At 38.2% G+C, this 19,343-nt stretch overlaps 1 protein-coding gene across 1 annotated transcript in view; it reads left to right on the top strand.

The window, feature by feature from the left end:
- The first annotated feature begins 2,695 nt into the window (after nucleotides 1-2,695).
- The window catches only part of LOC109044024 (protein O-linked-mannose beta-1,2-N-acetylglucosaminyltransferase 1), a 357,066-nt gene continuing 340,418 nt past the window's right edge, over nucleotides 2,696-19,343 (top strand). The window contains exon 1 of the mRNA XM_019061480.2: nucleotides 2,696-3,189. The gene's annotated coding sequence lies outside the window, so the exon portion shown is untranslated. The remainder of the gene's footprint in view (nucleotides 3,190-19,343) is intronic.

Genomic DNA, 19,343 nt, shown 5'->3' on the forward strand with positions numbered 1-19,343 from the left:
TATAGGCGTAGGGTCGTGGGAGGGGGCTGGAGTGAAGTGCGCGGGCCAAGAACTTGCATATCGTAGACACTCATGCGCAAAATTAAATTACCGCTTTAACTTAACAGACAATTAAATCGGTCCGGGAAATCATGGATGGAAGTTGTACGGCCCAGCCACCACAACGCCTAGATGCATCATCATCATTGGGAGACCCATAGTTCGTAGTTCTAGGCGGCCCTCCGGTTATAGGACATTTCGTCATCGATTTTTTGTCTGCACCCCTGTTTTTCCCAGTAATTTACGCCCGCGCGTATTTTCGGCACGGAGGTTTGTTGTCCACGTGCCAGTTGAGACCCAAAGTTAATTGGTCCACATGTAAATACAAACGACAATTCCTCACGACGTTTTTTGGTTGTTTGATATATACTGAAGCGGTCGGTTCGCTTGAACAAAGACTTTTATCTTTGAGCCGAAAAGCGCTAATTAAAGTATGCGGCTCGTGTATCAAAGGTTTTTTTCTCCTGCACACTGCCTTTAATGTGCACTCACGCTTTTTATCACGGAGAATAGCTGTTGCAGCCCTACTATATCAGTATTTGAACCCAGTTCATTTGAGGAAGAGCTTATGAGACTCCTGTTTAAAAATCCACTCAGTTTTTATCCACCTAAATCTCTATAATGGTTTACATTTCATTCCAAAGCCCACCTGATATTATTGCATCAGAGAACTTGGGCTTGCGTTGAGCCAGGAATGACGAAACTGCGTTGTAAATGTCAATGGCAGCGACGAATAGGGTCGCTTTGCGGGTAAAGGAGCCCGAGAAGGTATGCAAAGCGCACCGCGCAACTGAGTCACTGGTTGCATACGTCGCAGTTGCAAGGTGTTCGGGAAGCGGAGCCATTTGCGTCAGTGAATAATTGATGACTCCACTTATTTGCGCGGCTATTTTGCGTTTTCAGCCCGAAAGCGCCCAGATGAGTGCTGCGGGTTGCGTTTAAGGCTTTTCGCAGGTGCTCTGAGTGTTGGCTATGTTGCCGTCCTATAGATGAACATATATATGCGCGAGAGGGAATATTTGTAATGGCTTTCCTTGTAGGCCAACCTCATTTACAAAAATGCTTCTATTTTGTTGTGGCTGTTTACATATAATTGCAAAGTATAAAGCCGCAAAGTGTAAGTTTAAGTAAAGTGAGCCTCTGACCTCAAATTATAATTAAATTTAACTATATATACTCACCTTAATTAAAACTTAATTATTCTTATATTGAAGTCATTGCACAATATCCTACAAAACCATTTCTCTCGCCTTGAAAATAATGTTTTTTCTTTTAACCATTTATAATTTATTTATTTTTTTTTTTTAAGAAAATAAACATCCGAACATTTTTGCGAGAAATGTATAACGCGAGTAAATTTTAACTCAAATGTGTATCACTCTCACTGAAAGTCCTTAGCCCTCGCAGCGATCGAAAATTTTACCGAAATGGATCCAGACGATTTGAACAGTTGAGAGGGGGGGGGGTGAAGGTGGTTGTGTAGTGGTGGGGGGTGTCCGAGGGCCTTCTGTTACAGAATTCTCTAAATTTTAAAACATCTAAAAGATAGTTTGAGTCAATTAGTCATAAAAAAATTACCAAATACAAGCGCCCCCGTTTTCCTTTCCTCTGTTACTTCCTTCCTCCTTTTCCCCATTATTTTCCCTCCTTTTGCGAGTAAACAGGAGGGGGGGTGCGTCTTCTACGCCCGCCTAAAATCCGCTTATAACTGCAGAGATCTGGATTTTTTAGGAGCATCAGTCGCTGCCACCATGGAGAAATTAGGTCGCCTAAATCATGTCCCTCACTCCTTCCCGAAGCCACAGATAGATAAGTCAATTACAGACTTTCAGTTTTCCCTCACAGCGTTTTTTACAGACCGACATGCGTGATTTTTCTCACGCAAGGAGCTCTTCCCGCAGTCAATTACGTATGTTGTTTTCCTGTTGAAAGACACAATGCACGAGGAGGAATTAGACCCTATCCTGATTCGAGTATTTTTCACGTATGCGAGTCAGGAAGGAAACAGATCAACTGCGAGGGCATATTGCACAACTCGGCACGGAAATTGGATTGGAAGCCACTGTGCGTTGTGTGTTGCGTGATGCCAGCCGGCGCGGCGCGATGCAAGTGCAGCCAGACAGCGGGGCTCCAACCTCGCCGGCGCGACGGTGTTGCGAGGGGGTTGCGGGGGTGGGAGTGGAAATCCCTTTTGGCTGGTGAGCCGTCTGAGTATCAGTTGCTTCTCTCCGTCGTAAGAGGATCTCGCGCGTGTTTTTCCAGATTTCCCGCCCGCCTTGTCGTGATTTCCCTCGGAATTTTCTCATGGTTCAACCTGCAGAGCGTTGCGGTGGACTCTCGCTCTAGCGGTACCAGTCATCTCAAGGCTGATATGAGGTTTCTAACTCTTGACACGCCTAAAAATGCCAATGATTCCGTCGTGAATTCTGGAGATGGATACTTCTGTGTTTTCACCTAGAAATTACATCTGAAACACTACTTGACGAGTTCTTTAATTTTTGTCAAACGTACTTCTTTCTCGAACGAAATTATCATAGAATTTCTTTTTAATCTCTTCAAAAGAACCTTTACGCTTGTTAAATATGTGAGTGTACTTCCAGTTGTTCTCTAATTTATTAAACACAAGGATCGCGCTGTTGGGACGCTTACTTTGAATAATTCTAAAAGTTGAACGAAATAATAATAAAGAACCCGCAAATTCAACGATTGATGTTGGTTTTGGTTGCATCTATACTTAGAAGAAACACATGTAGTCAAAGTATTAATATTAAAACTAGATAATTGTTGAATTATTGTTATAGGGTCATTTTAAAGTCTTGCCTCAGTTACAACTATCACTCCCACATATCACTTAAACTTTGAAATGCTATACATATCTTAAACGGCGAGACTCTTATGAGACATTTAACCCTCTCAACGTTTAATATTTATTAGAATTATTAACAATAATATCTACTCTTTAAATTCAGTTGCCTTTGAACTTAAGTTTTCGATGTGCATGTGTCAAGATTAAGAGACCATTAAATTTGGTGGTTACGTGTGTTTACTTGTTGTTGAGGGAATATCAACTTTACCAACGAGTCACTCTTTGAAGTGTTTCGTGGAGAAACGACCCGAAGATCCTGCGTCACTTCTTGCAACATTCAAGAGGTTAGTAATATCCTTTTCTTTGCATCATTTGGATTTAAAAACCGATCAACCATATATATACTTCTAAAATTTGGCAAGTTTCTTTCTCAAGTCTATCAACTTGCTAATGACGGCATCATTGCGATATTCTTTGCGTTAACAGTCCTTTGGCACGATTGTATCGACAAAGCGCGTATCAAATTCCAAAACTTAATGTAGTGTGTGCTCTCTAAAGTAAAGTTTTTCCAAGCTGAGGGAGATGCATTAATCTGCCGGTATTTAAGTGCGAACCCCCAAATGATATAAGGACCCGTTTACTTAAATATAGACGGTGACACTGCTAGACCACATATCTCGTTTGCGTTGTTAAAAAATCTCGTCTTCATTTTATTTTTTTGAAAAAGAATAAAGGAATATCATTCCTTGAAGTTTTCATTTGAGTTTCATTTTCGTTGAGTTTGAGTTTCTTTACACAGAGAAGAAAAATACCTAAAGCTTTCAAGAATCTAGGCGAGATGTTTCTCAGTCATAAAAAGAGAGTATGGCAGAAATACTTCAACGTAGCAGACCGAGATTCGTAGTTTAGTTATTTCATCGTCGATATTCTCTATTTAACAGTGAGTTCGCAAGTTTAGGTAAAGTCATTTGTTTCGGTGCTTTGGCTATCTTTTGTTCTCAGCTTGGATGTACTAATATAAATTATTAATAAATAAATTATTAATAAATAATTTTAATAAATAAATTATTAATAAATAAATTATTAATAAATAAATTATTAATAAATAAATTATTAATAAATAAATTATTAATAAATAAAATGCTCACATTTACAGTTTTCAAGATCGACTGTTGCCCAGTTAAGGTTGTATACCGTAATAACATTCAAATAATGTAATGCTTTTGGTCAAGAAATTACTGGACGAACATTCTATAATTAGGTAAAATTTTTAGGATTTTGGAATTCTTCTATTGTGAAATTGTGTCGGACAGGGAGAGAAGTTGCTTCTTGTAGTAATTGGCCCAAAACGTCAGTACATCAGTAACGTCAGTAAATTCTGATATTCATTCCTGACTACCTACACAATCATCCGCGTAAGAAATTGTCTCACTTTTGAGTTTCTCGCTCCGAAAAGTGTGGTGAAAAGTATAGGCAAAGGCATACAAATAATTTCACGCAAATAAATCATCCCAGCTTTAGAACTCCACACAGGAAACAGCTGCAGTCATGTTTCGCAGGTTTTCGATTCGGAACAAACCATAACAAAGAAAATTTATCCAACATCTTAGATTACTGTTTTTCAGATTTAGATCAATAAATATAAGTATCTTAAATGTTAGTCGAAAGGTCCAATCTGAGGAACTACGTTACATACTTTGCTAAGTCTACTCATTTTGAAGCAATAGACTCAAAAATGAGCCAATTTTTTACGCAAATGGTGAAGTTAGGAGTGATAATTTAAACTTTCCCGATGCGCTCACCGTGATCCTCAAGTATGTTCCCCGTCAAGGGATCAACTCTGCTTGTCCTTCTGGCAAAAGTTCGCAACAGATGCATTGCACGCTCAACAAGAAATGAGGGGCTTGGGAGACAGGTGTATAAGCGAAGTTTTTATTATTAGTTAAAAGTTTTGGATTTTACTCGGACCTTTAGAGTGATTTGAATACCTTAAAAATTTACAAGTGTTTGTCTCACACCGTCATGAGCGTCTTCTGGAAGTTTCAGCTCAGTTGAGCCAAATTGAGGTCAACAGTGGGCCGATTATTGAAATTGATAGACAAAGCTATAGACAAAGATGACAAAAGCGATATGGGAGGGAACCTATTGGTGGAAGTGGTGGTTACCTACGTGGACAAAGGCAGTAGGAATAGACTAACTAACGGCAACCCACGAGAAACCCGACAGTTAGTCTATCATATTTCTCCCTTAGTCTATAGAACCAACATTTCAACGATAGATCGCTCCTTACCCCCACCATGTCTTCTTTGTCTATAGCTTGTCATCCACTTGCAATATCGTCCGCAGTTGGTAAAATGACGTACCGCACTATCCGCGTTCCCTTGAACGCAAAATGCACTATCCCTTCGCTGTTTTTCACGCGTCAAAAACTTCAAGCAAAATCGCTTGGTATTCTGATGGACCTTATCTTCAACTACCAAAAAACACGTGCGGCTCAATTTTGATCAAAGACATGCTTCTGAGCACACGATTTTAATTTGTTTTCATTCTCCCTATTTCAACACGGAGAGACACGAAATGATCCAGATTTCTATTTCCCCTTCGAATTTCCTCCAGTTTTATCTACTGTGCTTTTAGTGAAGTCTAGTTGATTTCGTGATCTCACCTGTTGAAATACAAGCATAACGAGCTATGGCAATGAGGCGGCTGGGCTCTAATCTCTAGTCTCAAATTTCTAAAACTGCACTTATGCGCCTTGTCTTCCGAGCTCCTCAAAATTATACCGCACGTATATACAAAGCTGATAGCTTAAATAGAAACATTTTTGTCTTAATCGTCATCTTCATGGTTGCACTATAGGACACGTGGACATGCAACAATGTGGTACTCAGACTTTCTTTTTGCATGTTGCCTATTGCAATCTGTGCTCGTCTTAACGTAGGCTTTCATAGTTTAACCCCCCATGTCATGAATTAATTTTGGATCTCAGATTCTAGGGGACAATTATCTACTTTGTAGTTTTAATAAATATGTCAGTACACCAAAATTTTTTTCTTCAACATTTTAAAGTTAAGGGGAAATCAATGTTTCAAAAGAAAAACTAATACAATTTTGCATAATAATGGCAAAGGGGAAATATTCAATTTTTAAAAAACCCGAAAAAATACGGTGTTTACGGAAGTTCCAGCCGCTATGCCATAAGAAGGTTATTAAATGACGACCAATTTATTAATTATAGAAATATACAATTTCCGCCATGGGATGTTCCCCTGCTTTCAGTTAACAACCTTATCCAAGCTGAAGCACCGTCTGACCTTCTAAAAGCCCGGAAAAACCACGATAATTGTACACCGCACGCTTTACTTTTCTGTGGTTGAAAACACGAAAGACATAAAACTCGTTGAAAATCCGAATGTAAGCTTCCCTCCTGTGAGCACAAAGTGTGCGATGAGCTTCGGAGTAAGTATCCGCCGGATAAAAGTTTGCCCTCATCCGTAAAAAATGCGGTCTACGCCTGGGGACCGAATACAGAATTTAAAGTAATAAGATATTCGAACGAAAAATAAAAGTATTCTTGAGTGCGGAAAGTTTCTCATCGTTCCGCATTTTTTGTTTGCCTCAGGGAATTTATCCGAATGATTTTTTTGAAACAAGGTGAATGCAAGTCTTCTTCTGTTTCTTCCTCCGGAAAAAAAAGTAAAGTATTGTATCGTCAGGTCTGGTTGTCTAGTTAGTGAGGAGAGATGCATTGCTTAAAACCCATACCTGAGTCGATTTCAGAGACTCCGCTCCCCTCTTTAAGAATTCCATAAGAGGAAGATTATATCCATTTTCTCTGTGCTGACTAATTAACTCACCCCATACACAATTAGTCGTAAGTCTATAATTTCGATTATTTTTATTTTGAGGTTTTTGCGGGGCTGGTTTTATTGACTCTAAGCTCTTGTGATGGGGAATGGAATGTAAACAAAAAAGATGGAAGAGTTCTTAGTAATTGCGCTTCTCTAAAAATTACACCAAGAACGTTTTTTTTGTTTCAACCGCAAATCTCCTCATAAAACATTGGTATCGAAAGGCATCGCTGTGCCTTTCGTCGGTGGAAACTACCAACCGTGTTGCCCGGTTTACACAATGATGCAACGTCTTTTATACTTTATTTTTTAAATGGGGAACTACTCAACGTCAATTCTTCAATGCATCCGCGAGTTTTCCTCTCTATGGAAAGAAAACTCTGTGAGAACTTCAAGGAATGATATTGATTTATTCTACTTCAAAAAATGAAATGAAAGTTGATATTTTATGCACTGCATACGAGGTAATGTAATCGGTATTTTCACCGTCAATTTTCGTTTTATCCCGATAATGCTGAAATTCTTGATAAATGATAACAGCGTGGAGGAAAATCCCTCTCCTTCTCGAATTCAAAGGTATCAGAATTTGCAATCTTCATCGCAACTCTCCTTTCCTTCAAACGCTTATAGACAATAAAGCAAGACATCTACTGATTCAAGTTTTGCATAAGACTCAATTTCTGGTTAGGAGGCAGCTCTCTCATCTACCACCACTCTGACGATACTGATGAAGTGTAGTACAAAATTGAAGATGATAATCAGACGCGCTCTATTCTTTTGGAGGCCTTAGTTTTTGTTTGGAAGAGAGTGAGGTAGACCAAGTAGATGAATAGAATTCCATTTTAAAATACAATTTAAAAAATGTAAAAATGTAATTCTATGTATCTACTTGGTCTACCTCACTCTCTTCCAAACAAGTTATAATAGATGCAATATGCGAACCTTTAAAACCTTAGTTCTTACTTACGTGTATAATTACATCGGAAAAACATTATTCGGGTGTATTATATCCGCATGGTCCCAAATCCAAGTGCACAGTAACGAATTTGAGTGATCGTATTCAATTTCAATTACAATGCGAATTGTATAATCGTAGTATATCACCCCCTCTTTATAGATTGTACAAATAAATATGCTCATAAAGCTAAACATAACGCAACAATACAAACAATTATACCGAAACATAACGACAGTAGATTGCTCATCCTGATGAATAAGTATTTTTACGCCTTATTTTTTGGTTCGCATGCATGTTTTCAAAACATGATACCTTGCAATTAGACCATCTCAATCCTCAAGTGCTCGAGAATGATGTGTTTAGGCACCTAATCAGCGTCTGAAGGTCGTGCATGACTGAAGAAGTCGTGCAGTTTATTAAGATCCTATTTTACAATGAGTAATGAAATCTCATCATTATAATTAATCGGTTATTTTCGGGGGAAACTAACCTGATGAATTATAACAGATTATATTCCTTGGAATAAGAAAAATCTTAGATCCCCCTGTGCGCCTTTTTATCTGCGCCGCACGGTATACCTGGGTAATTCAGCTTCCTTGCCTTTTCCAAATGGTAATTTATTAACACATAAATTTGAAATGCATATCAATTACTTTTTTATGAGGATGCCACCGCATGAGCGGAGGGGTGGAAGCAACATGCAATCACAATCGCAACTTGCCAAGTCTCTCCGATTAATGTACTTTATTTCGAGCCAATCTAATGCGTGAGCAAGTGCTCAGAGTAAGTACTCTGATAGATTGAATAAGAAAATAAAATGCTGGATCCAGTTTTTGCTGAATTTTGCTGTGAATAAATTTAGTGACATTCTGCAGCTAAGATTGAAATTTTTGATGAAAAGAAGAAGAAAATAAAAGGTAATGATGAATGAAAGTAAAAGGACCAATGAGCAATACTTCTTGCGCGACTTTTACAGTATCAGTTCGGATTAGAGCAGATGTTAAGCGCTCTGTGAACGCGTCAGAAGTTGATAAAGGTCATATTTGTTCTTTATTCCTTATGATGATGATAAGCATGGTTTTCAGCCAACATTTTACATAAACATAATAAATTAGTTCGATAAACCAATTTTAATTTGATTTCTATTTTTCATTAAAAATTGTCAAAATTAACAGAAAGAACATGAATATGTTCCCGAAATTATTCGGCGATTTTGAGATGTTTATTGCCAAATTCATGGTAAATTGTGTCAATTTGACACAATTTAGAGCCGTCAGCAGTCAGAATCGTCGAGTATTATGAAAACGCAACCCAATCATGAAGTCGAGTCGAAAAATAAATTTCACTTTACGGCTCGTATCGATGTACTAAAATCTGTTGAAGTTCGGCAAGCTGTGCATCTGAATTTAATTTAAAGCCTTAAGGTCGAATTTGTCTGTAGACGTGCATTATTGCGAAAGAGAAACGTGCGCTGATCGATTTCATGAATTTTAGTCGAGGCTTGTAAATATCGTGTCATTTTCATTATGCTTTCTTTTGTGGGTTCATTAAACCTTTCTTAACCACAATGTAAACCCTGCGAGGCCTTTTTAAAAATAATTTGAGCATAAATACGACACCGACGGTTTCCTTCTGTCGATGTGACTTAAGTCTGAAATATATCGACGGTGAAACTACCAAACCACGTATCTCGGTTTGCGACGTCGCAGACTTCCTGTCATACTTTATTTTTTAAATGAAAAACTACTTAACATCTAGTCTTGAAAATTTCTGTGATTTTTCCTCTTTGTGCGGAGAAAATTCCGTGAAAATTTCAAGGAATGATATTGATTTGGTCTACTTCAAAAAAATAAAATGTGAGCGTAGATTTTTAAACACCGCAAACGAGATACGTGGTTTGGTAGTTTCACCGTCTATATAGAAGAGTTGGCGATATGTGGAGCTTAAAACTGAGGAGCCACTGTATGCTCTACCGTGATAGCAAGAAGAGCCGTATTGCTCAAATTTTCGAGGGCGAGTTTCTTTAAAAATTTGTCTTATCTATTTTAGTCAATCTCTTTTAGATGAAATCACTGGGACAGCTAAACAGATAAGTTCGTTATTTTACGAAAACGAGCCCCTAGAGAAAGACATTAGTGCGTAAAAATTGACGTTGTTTCAGAAAAAGCAGCCTTAAGGAGTATTACTCTGCCAAAGAGCCAATGAGAACTGTACTCGTAGTCAAATGACGCCCTCTACTGCTGATTTCTGACCTTAAAATGGATGTAATTCTATCAAACGGAACTATGTGCATTGGGACATGAGCCCTGAGACCCATAAGAATATGTGCCTGACAGGGCTCGCGTCATAATGCACATAGTTCCGTTTGATAGAAATACGTCCAAATGTGTTTGTTGGGTGCCGAAATCACTATCATGAGTGCATACAGAATATGGCACTTACGGCTGTGTTGCCTGACCGTCCTAACACTAACCCAACATGAATATTCAAAAAGCTCGTTTTATGAAGTGGAAAATAACATTCGTCGATGTTTAATCACTCGGAATAATTTTATGAGCTCTCCGGTTGGCATTTAACAATCTTAAAAAAATATAGTCTCCCATGCCAATTTTGAATGAAATTGAACAAATAGATTTTAAAACATGGCAGCCCACAAAACTAGAGGACGCCCGTCAACAGACACACATTTTTCAAATTTTTTTTTTTTTTTTAATCCAGGTACCTTAAAACGCTTAGACATAATGGAGTTTCAATTTCTTTTCCTTTTTTTCAATGGCAATACTTCCTCTACTCTCAAGGGGAGCGAAAAAGTAAAAATGGAGGGCTTATCAATAAGGTTTTACGCTCGGACACTAAAAGGTCCAATTTCTCAAAACTTGGTTACTGCACTTACGGCTCTCTTGGCCATAACGGGAGAGTTTCGCCGTATCGTTTACTGGAACGTAAGGGCCTCGCGGATTTGGCATCTCCGGGTCGCGTCTCCGGGGGAACCTATTTCGCGACCTTTATGTGCAAGTCTAAAAACGTGCACATACCTCCTTTTTTTATCGTCGAACATTTTTCTATCAATTTATTCGTGTGTGCTTGTGCACTCTACTTCAAACATGAGATGTGAGCTCTTCCGCCGGTGCCGCCGGTGCCCTCGCTCCACTCTCGTTTTAACGCCAGCCGAATCCACTCGCAGCGCATCGGGCTCCCGTAAGGGAGTAGACCTCCCCTTTCCCCATCCCCCCTTTTCCCTTGGTGTCTTTGAAACGCGGCAGGCAATTTCCCTAACTCTCTTCGCTGGAGAGACTTTTTGGTTACGGGAAGGGCTGGAGCGAGCCTCTTCTTTCTTGTTAGCTGAGTACTGAGTGTCAATACCTGGTCGCAACTGAAATTTTGGAAACTTACCGCTTCGTTTTCCTCTTTCGCACCCCCTATACAGCCGTGCTAAGGAAGAACGCCATATGAACATTTGAGAGTTGTCAAATGTCTCCGGATAAAACAAGTATTTTTGAGAAAAGTTATTCATATTTCTACTTGAAATTTTTCAGATATTTTATATATAGATGCGAACAAAATTGTCTGAAAATTTGACGAAAAATATTCCCAATTTTCCAGGAAAATTCTGGTTTTATAGAATTAAAATATGAAAATGTATAGAGGCTCAAACGGCGTTTCTAACAAAAAGGATGAGGATAAACCAACGGATGTTGTTGGAGATAATTATTTAATGGGCTAACTGCCTTTAGCGTTTACAATCTAGTCATCATCAGCAGTGTAAAGTACAAATGGTAACGATGCAGCAGATCTCAATAAACAGGGTTAAGTTACCTTTTACTTGGCACACTAAAAAATATGCAATAAATAAATAAAAAATAAAATAAAATGAAACGAGCATCATCACCCATGAATAGCTGTTATCGGTAACAGCTTTGCATTCTTAACCTGATGCGATGCACGACCCTTCGCCTTCGTGCGTGGGTGTTTCAAAAGTTGCATAATCATCAGGGCGAGGAGGGGGATGCATCGACGAAACCACCGATACTAGCACTGATCGTATAACGCTATTAATACTTTACCGACACTTGGCTAATCTTCCTCGCTAATGTTCGTGCCACAGGCCTTATTCCGCCCCCTCCCCCTTGTACGTTGAGCGCGCGACACTACGAATTGCTAATGCTATCGATTCAATTTTACCGCTCAGAATCATCGTATTTACTCAACGCCTTTATGCTCTGCAGCATCTTCTGCATGCAATCGAACCCCTCATATTTCCTCTTAATAATTCCAAACCCCCGCAAGAATGCCAAATCAGTGGGGAAATAAGGAATGAGATTGACATGAAAGAGGTCATATATGAGTCGTCCTTTAAACAACTCCTTTCTCTCGGAAGCCCCGTTTGGTTGACATTATGATTAAGGGAGGTTTAAGCAGATCCTTTACGTAGCATCTTTGAAGGAACAATTTTTGCATCGCGAGTAAAATTCAGTAGTACTCGGTGAATGGATCCTCTCGAAGGATTACCATGATTCGCCACTCTAAAAAATACCAAAGTTTTATAGATTTTAAGGTAGGTTTTCATGTACCTTAAAGTTTGTCGATGTCAAATGAGTTTTCCTCCCTTACCTTGTACTTTTTTGCAATGGCAAATCATTGTAATCCTTCTTCAGGATCAAAGACATAAAGACGGAGCGCTGGAAGGAAAAAATGAAGCCACCTCTTGATTGGCTGAAGGTTTAGCGGCAAAATCGGAACATGTTTGAAATTCGAATAAAGAGCGGCAACGGAATAAAATTGCGTAAACAAAGTATTTTAGGTTGATTTTTGCTCAAATTCACTCACCCACATATATTTTTTTAACTTCAGTTATCGACCGATTAATCTCATTTGGGAGTAACGATCATCTAGCACTGTAACGGTCAGTTTGAACCGGCAGGACCACCATGAGCAATAGAAAAACTAACTTTGTCTGAGACCCTTGCTTGTTACATAAGCCAAAGTAGGTTTATTATAAAAAGTCACCCTCCCAACTTTATCAATTTGTTCCTTTTAAGCATCTAAAACGAATTTAGAGCGAGAAATGTGCAAAAATCAAGAGGACAAGTTCAAATCAAATTTCCGTTTTCCCCATGGCCCGTGCTTATTTACACACACTCACACAAGCACAGAGCATAAGGGTGGCTTCACTTCTCCCCCGTGTTAGTAGATACGAGAGCGTCCTATGTCATTAGTCAGGATACATTTTAGAGTTGCGCAACTGAATTTCACACGAGATTCGCAAAAATGGTTTCTTTTTATAATGCTATGTTAAGGATCTCCTGAAACCTCCTTTAATTAAAATGAAAATCGTTTAAGGCTTCCTAAGGAAAGAAGCTGTCCAAGGAACGATTTTCAATACAGCCGCTACATAAAATTTAGATAGATAATAGTTTTGTGGTAGGTGGAAAGTTTGCAACGATGACACTTTACCTTTGTCTTGCCTACTAAGCGATGCCAAGGCTGCATAAAAACTTAAATTAAAAATCGATGGAAGTAGTATATAAAATGTATCAAGCTCCAAAGCATCAAATGGCTATAAGGGACCGGCATTGAGTTTTAACATATAATTTTGAGTTGTCAAGAAAAAGAATTCGAATAACAGAAATGTAAGAAAAAAATAAATGAATGAAGATGAAGGTGGGCAAATCCTCGGACGTCTGACGATAGCTCACGAACACGGATTAAGCCGCTAATTAAGTGAAGCACAAACCCCGTCATTAACTGGATACGATTGAGGCAATAAAAGCTCAACTTTTTATCAGAGAAGCTAGCGGGGATTGAAAAATCGAGGCTATTTATTAAGCAAATCGCCGGTGATATTGGAATGACAAGTCCCGTCTTTTCCAATTCATACAGCGGTGCCGCGTTCATGTTGGAAAATGTTCAACTTGAAAAATCATATCATGACATAGTCTTCTTGTAGTATGAAATGGAAGGTTCTCAGTAGTATCAATGTTTTTTCCTGAATCAATCAGAACTTCCTGCACTTAGGACAAGGAATTTTCATTGAAATGTATTTTCAATTTGGCTATACTCTTACAATGCCTCTGAAACATCAACGGAATTTTCCACAGAAAATACTTTTTGCTTCGATATAGACATAAAAACGAATAAACAAGAAGTCAAATGTTCAAAATTCGCAGACGGTTTCAAGGTTTTACGTAGTTTTTTGGAAAAAAGAAGATAAAAATATTAGAACAAATTAGGAAACTTGAAATACTTATAGTCAGGCCGTTGTTGATTGAGTGCCTAATGAACTGGAACTTTCCCGCTGCTACACATTACCATAATCGTCAAATAAGATTAGCTTTCCTTTAGGCGGGTAGGCAATAAGTACCTCCGAAGTGTCAAAAAAGTTGCATCCTCGAAATTCAATCACAACATATTGGTGTCCACGTACCCTTCCCACATAGTTAACAACTACAAAATCGACAATCGAATGGGGGTTTGATTATCGAAAATTTAAAAGGAACCATCTCCATTTATGACATTGGCCCTGCCATGCATGTATTCTTATAGATATCAGGGCTCAGGCGTTCATCGAGTCATAGTTCTCCTTTTTTAATTACTTTAATTATGAATCAAATGCGAACTTGTTACAGAGGCAAATATTGCTTATTCGTGTTTTCTGCACTTCATGTTTTTCACGTGCACCATCAACTCTAGTTACTATCTAATAAGCGCGGATAAGTTGTCCTTCTTTACAACTGGACTCATTAAAAATCCAAAGGAACTATGTCCATCGTGTCATGTGACATGAGCCCGTTTTATGCACATATTCTTATGTATCTCAGGGCTCATGTCAGAATGGACGTAGTTCCTTTTGTTTAAAATACGTTCAACGGAACTGTTCAAAAATTAATGTGAAGTATAAAAGACTCTATACAGATTTGTTTTCCGTGAACTTTTAAGCTTAAGGTGTGTGGGCTACCTTTTTGGACGTATTTATGCTAAAAAGAACTACCTGCATAAGGTTTGCATGCAAAATAGTTCCTTCTAGTACAAATGCGTCTATTTGATGGTTTATTCTATCGGTATGTCAAAGTTTCGAAAAAGTGAGATAAAAAATCACAAAATTTGGATTATAAAAGCAATCCGGCATCGCTTTTTTGAGCCAATTATTGCTCGTTATTAATATTGTTTTATGACAATCTAATCCAGGTCGATGTCGTATGAAAAATGGACGGAATCTGAACCTCCTCCGCCTGCTGTAATGAAGATAATCCACCTTGATAACTTCTGGTCCCTAACCCGATTTGACAGCTTTGGCTTTTATTGATTCCTTCGGTTTTTTATGTCGCGTTTTTTTTCCAAAACTAAAGCTCAGCTATCAATCAGGAGTTTCTTCGCCTCAAAGTTTGATATTTTTGACTCACTCTCTTCATTAAATATTCAGTGAATTGCCATCTCTCCACGTGAATGTAATTAAACATAATACTTCGTCAATAAGTTTCACGAGAGAACCATTAATCACACTTCAATTAACTCCTAAGATCAGACGAAATGAAAATTGAAGTTATGTCATGTATGAAATTTGATGGGCAAATTGACTCATTATTATGTCGTTAATTAATATTTTATACTTGGATACAGCAAAGAAAAAAACAGTTTTTTCCTTCGTCAAATATTGTTTTAGTGTGGATTACATGCCCTGCCCTGGAAAGGAATGGTTCATTTTTTAAAATTTTACTTTCTCGTGAAATTGTAGGAAATATTTCACGGAATTTTCCAATCTTTCATAGGTGTATTTCTGTCGCAGGCAAATAGTAAAATCAGGCATTTTGTCAAATGCCAAGGCAAATAGCCAAATATTCTAGCTAAGATCGAAATTCTGATTCTTTTCCTAATTTTAGACAAAATGATTAATTGACCCCCTTTAAAAAATCCTTAGTAAAAATTTGCATAGTAAAATAGTGTTTTAAACGATATTTAGCTCCTGAGTAGACATTTACCATGAAATTTTCAGCATGTCAGAGAATACAGCATTTTTAGAATTTCTACATTTAAGAACATGAGAAGCAATTCAAGAGGAAGAGACAAAAAGAGTTCGCAGGTTTGATGAAATATTTTTCCACAAATATTGAAAACTCGTGGGCTCTCCGCCATAAATTCACAAAATTTTGTAGACCATCAAAATTTAGCTAACTGCCTAGGCATTTGACAAAATGCCCGATTTCACTATTTGCCTGCGACATTTCGATTCGTACCGCACCCTAACAATAACTCTTGTAGACGAATCCAGGTCTCCCACGTCTTGGAAATTCTAATAAAGCCAATAATTTCTGGAAACTACAATACTGCCTTCGAAGTGGCACCTGTTCCGGCCTGGATCCGGGAATAAATTAGCACTCCTTAGTCGGGGACCCGCCACTGCAGAAAATGTACACAGCACGTTCTTACGGGTTCGGGTCGCAAAGGAGCCCCCCCCCTTCCCTCCGTCTTTTTTTGTCCTTTTTTCTCTCTCGGAAAAGTCAGTGTCTCGCTTACGTCCCGGCGGCAGTCTCAAGCCACTCATCATCCATTCTTAGGACGTGACTTTCATTTGATTAATTGCCATCGTCATAGCCGTCCGCAGCGAAATTTGATTCCGCCAGGACGGCCCCCCACTTTGCTCGCAGGATCCGACATTAAGTACGGACGACGTTGTCGAATTTAAGAATTAATGGGCCTGATGTAGGCAAAATAAACAGCCAGGTAAATGTTCTTTCCATCGGTATAGTCGTGCGAAAATTACGATGAGCATATCGAAGAAAATCCTACGGTTCCGTCAGAGAAGGCGAAATATCCGTTTTCTCGCCTGTCAAAAAGTTATTTGACTTTGAAATTTCCAAAAATCTGAAAATTTTGAAACTTTGTAGCGCATAATTTGCAAAATTCGTAACGCGCTTTTTCAAATTTCCCGCGTCGACGAGCATTTTTCTTAGCCGTCGACAACCAGGTCTGTCCAGAAAGAGACGCAGACAGCGGAAATTTTTTTAGGAATACGATACATTGATGCTCGTGTATTTTAGGTTGCTGAGTCCAAAAATTGACATTGCGTCGCCTTTATTATACACCAATTTCACGTAAAATATAATTTTCCTCCGAAAACCCCGTTTTCTGGGGAAAATATTGATTTTTCGGAAAATTGGTGAATGTGGGAAGAGAGAGGTCATGTCCAATCCTTATGCTGAATATTGAAAATGAAACGGCTATTATGTTCCCGGCATTTGCCTAGGTGCAGACATATGCAATGATTAAGAAATTACGACAAAAATTCACTTGAAAAGTTGCAGGGGTACCTCTGCAATAAAATAATATAATTCCTTAAAGACTTTTCGCAATGAAGGTGTTAGGAAAATACACACATAGAAGTATATATTTTTGATCACTTCATTCATTCATTTGTATTTTTGAAAGTCAATAGTCTTGACACTCACGAGCAATTAGTTGACAAGGAAGAAAACTCGGGAAAATCAAAAGTTTCCTCATAAAAAGGCAACCTAACTTCATCTTTTGAGACCCAGATATATTTCAGCGTCGTTCTCAATAGCCGATCCGCACTTAGCTTACCGGCAAGTGTCTTGTGTGGGACGCTTACTCGCCTGTAATTGCGGTCGCCATCTCCTCATTTAAACCAACGTATACTTTAACCTATTTTTACAGAAGGGAACGACAGAAATTTGTTGAATTTCTGCACGATATGGCAATCGATCTCAGTGATAGCGACTATGTGCCTGTGCGAGGGCGCTATAATTAATTAACTCTGACAAAATTTCATACGGCAAAGTGTCACACTTAAATGTGTATGCGTACACGTAGAGCTTTCGAGTGTATTTTTATGTGAAATACGATTAAACCCCAAGGCAGCCTTGAGTCTTGAAGTTAGCGGAGTCTGATGCTTTTCACCCGGCAGTTTGCCATTATTAATATTGGGGGTGTCTTCGCGAGGTTACATATAGAAGGATGGAGAGTGAGGTCTTGGAAACTATGAGACATTTGATCTCAAAGAGAGGATATATGTTAAGATATAAGTTAAAATTAAGAAATCTGAAAATTTAAACTTGGGATGGTTTGATGATTCAGCCTCAGAGAAACATCAACGGCAAAACTCCCAAGCCACATATCTCTTTTGCGGTGTTTAAAAACCTCCGTTCCTATTTTCTTTTTTTGACGGAAAAACAAATCAACATCATCCCTTGAAATTTGTCGAGAATTCACTCTACACAGGGAGATAAAATCATGGAAAGTCTTTGAGAATTAACGTAAAGTAGTGCTGCATTTAAAAAAAATGAAGTATGACAGGAGGTCTGCAACGTCGCAAACCGAGATACGTGGATTGGGAGCCTCAGCATCGATATGAATCAATGTTACCTTAAAAAACTGTGGACAGGATGCTGATTTCATCCGACGTTGCCTAATTTTCTCCTATGTTTTATTTTTTAAATAAGAAATAAACCAATACTGAAACTTGAAATTTAGGGAGTACCCTTCATAACCTAGGGTAAACCCATAAAAGGTTGCAGGAGGTGCGTAGTTTACTGCCGTGTTAAGGAAGAACGCCGCATAAACATTCGAGAGTTGCCAAATTTCCTTCGATAAAATGTAATTTTTTAGGGAAGTTATGAATATTTTCTATTGAAATTTGTAGGACTTCTCAGTGTGGAATTTCGAGCGAAATGTTATGAAAAATTTGAAGAAAAATATTCATAAGTTTACCGGAAAGTTTGTCTTTTATCGGTTTCATGACATTATGTCACCGATTTTTTTTTTTCCGCGCACGCACCTGTTTTGTCCACGCGTAAAATAAGCAACAGTGACTTGGTCCAAGCGTTATATTTCAGTCCATATGTAAAATTATATTGACGATATCAAAATGAGAAATTGGGAGAGAAGGAGGTGTTGCTATGGTAGCTCGTTTTTTAAAGGAAATGTTACTTTCCTCTTTTGATTCATCTTTTTAAATCGTCATTCGTGAATATTTGGTTTTATTTCTATCCTTAAAACTTTCGATTTACAGTATACTCTATATAAGTATTGGTCCTTTTTTTATATTTATTTATTTTTTTTACGAAATTATTACTTCATTTTGAAAACATTTACATTTTTAAAACGCGGCAAATATTTGTTAAACCTTTTCTAAGCGATGACATCGATACCAATCTCAATGAGCCGCAGGTGTGGTGAAAGAAACTACAAAAATGAATAAAAGAGGAAAAAAACCAAGAAGCACGCAATCTTTAGTTTTCATCCGTTTGTGCATCAATCTTTTAGAGTCAAGTACATCCAATTTTGAGCGTTTGGTTGCGCGTATACCACGCTGCAGCACAGTAAAAGCACTAAACATAAAAGAAAAAATTAAAGTGCTTTGGAAATCAATCTTGAAACGGAACCACCTTAATATTTTCAAAACGCATTATATCGACGGCGTAAGTCCGCAAGCACATATCTCGTTCGCGGTGTCTAAAAATCTCCGGCTCTATGCTACTTTTTTAAAGGAGAGCAAATTGACATCATTCCTTGAAGTTTTTGCTGAATTTTCTTCGCACAGAGAGGAAAAATCACGGCAGTTCTAAAGAAATGCCGCTAAGTAGTTTTCCTTTTGGAAAAGAATGTATGACAGGAAGTCTGCGACGTCACAAACCGAGTTATGTGATTACTGACTTACACCGTCGATATGCTCTTT

This window comes from Bemisia tabaci, chromosome 1 (genome assembly GCF_918797505.1).
Source record: "Bemisia tabaci chromosome 1, PGI_BMITA_v3".
Lineage (NCBI taxonomy): Eukaryota > Metazoa > Arthropoda > Insecta > Hemiptera > Aleyrodidae > Bemisia > Bemisia tabaci.